Here is a 1,942-nt window from a genome sequence, read left to right on the forward strand (position 1 = left end):
TATTTTTTTATATTTTCAATATCTAATTCATATAGAATGAATTTTGATTTCATCTCTATTGTGATTTAATAAAATAATAATTTTAGAAAGATTATCATGTCCATACTCCATTCATATCTTATCATTTCATCGTTTTTGTTTTATAATTAATTTAAAAGAATTTTTGAATTATTTTAGTTGAGAAGAATATATATTTGGAAATGTCTCACTCTAGACATAGTTTAATTGGTGGTCCCTTCCCTAATGATGGAGGTACCATTCACAATTTCATATTCATCATATTTGCATTTATTGGACTGGGCCTCTTGGACTTTGACCCATTTTAATTGGAATCAACAGCAAATAAATAAGAGAAATGCTAGTTGTACTTCCTTTTTCACTTTTTGTACTAAAGGGGGAAAAGGACACACGCTTAGGTAAAAAAAGGAAGAAGTAGGGAACAAATAAATAAATAAATAAGAAGGTATATAGTAGAAAAGATTAAAAAAAATGAAAACAAGTGAATAAATTTCTCCTTATTTGTTTGAATAAGTAAAAGAGAGAGTGGAAATAAATAAATAGTTTATATATACATTTTTGTAAAGTTTATGTAACTTTTAAGACTCCACTTCTTCCAAATTAATGGTAAAAACTTAGTGTTTTATCTTATTTATCCCCTTTATTTCTTTCAATCAATACAACAATATTTTTCTTATATATATATAATAATAATAATGTGTTTAAAAAAATTAAAAGTTTAAAGTTGACTTGTTATTTGTGATAGACTTGGCCTATATCCTATTGAAGTTTTGACATGGACTTAATATATATTTAAATTTAAATAGGACACAAATGAGGATCTATATGCTAAAAAATTATAAGCGATAAAATTTAAAATAATTGTTAGCTAAAATGTATAAGCGATAAAATTAAAAATAATTGTTAGCTAAAGAAAATAGATCATTACAAGAAAATATTAAATAAAAATTAATTTTAAAAATAAAAAATAATTAGTTGCTATAATGATTAAATTAGAGACTATTTTAAAGACTAACAAAAAATATTGTAAATTAGTTTCTATTATTGATAAATAGTTTTTAAATTGGTATATAATTAACTATCAAGATTTTAACTACCAATTATTTAATAGTGACTAAATTAGAAACCATTTTAAAGACTAAAACAAATTATTGGTTTATAAGTTAGTTTCTATTATTGATAAATAATTTCTAAATTTGGTAGCAAAAAACTTGATAGCTAATAGTTAGTACCTAAAACCTTGGTAGCTAATAGTTAGATACCAATTTAGAAACTACTTTATAAATTTTTATTAATAATAAAAAATATTTTAGATACTAATAATTTTTTAGTTTATAAAATGACCTCTAATTTAGTTAAGATAGTAACTAATTATTTTGATCTCTAAATTTTGTTAGTTTCTATTTAATGATTTTCTTGTATAATTATGTTGATAAAATCATATTACGTAATTTACTAAAAATGAAGAAGTTTAAATCACCACTTTCTGACCATTTCATTTAATAGGCTTTCATCTAGCCCGTTGTTAGAATTTTTTATGAATAAGTATAGTCTATTTATGTATCATTTTTATTAGTATATGAGTTTTGGTTTAATCCTCCTATATTTTTGTATTTTCTTTATTTTTTCTTTTTTTAATAATATTTTTTTCATGTGATGTTAGATAATTTTTGTTATTTGAGGTGTCAGCCAGTCAAACTGAGATGTCAAGTTGAATAATGATACCTAACATGAAAACTTTTATAAAAAAAAATCATCAATCTCCTAAAAAAAACCTGAAGAGTTTAAACCTTTTTATAAATTTGGATATTATCCTAGAAAGTTTTATCCTTTAAAAAGTTGAAATTATAGAATTTTATGAAATAATTAGATTATTAAAATTAGAGTATTTTAAATTTCAACTAAATAAAAGTAAGAATTTATA

This window comes from Phaseolus vulgaris, chromosome 7 (assembly GCF_051622355.1).
Source record: "Phaseolus vulgaris cultivar YP4 chromosome 7, ASM5162235v1, whole genome shotgun sequence".
Taxonomy (NCBI): Eukaryota; Viridiplantae; Streptophyta; class Magnoliopsida; order Fabales; family Fabaceae; genus Phaseolus; species Phaseolus vulgaris.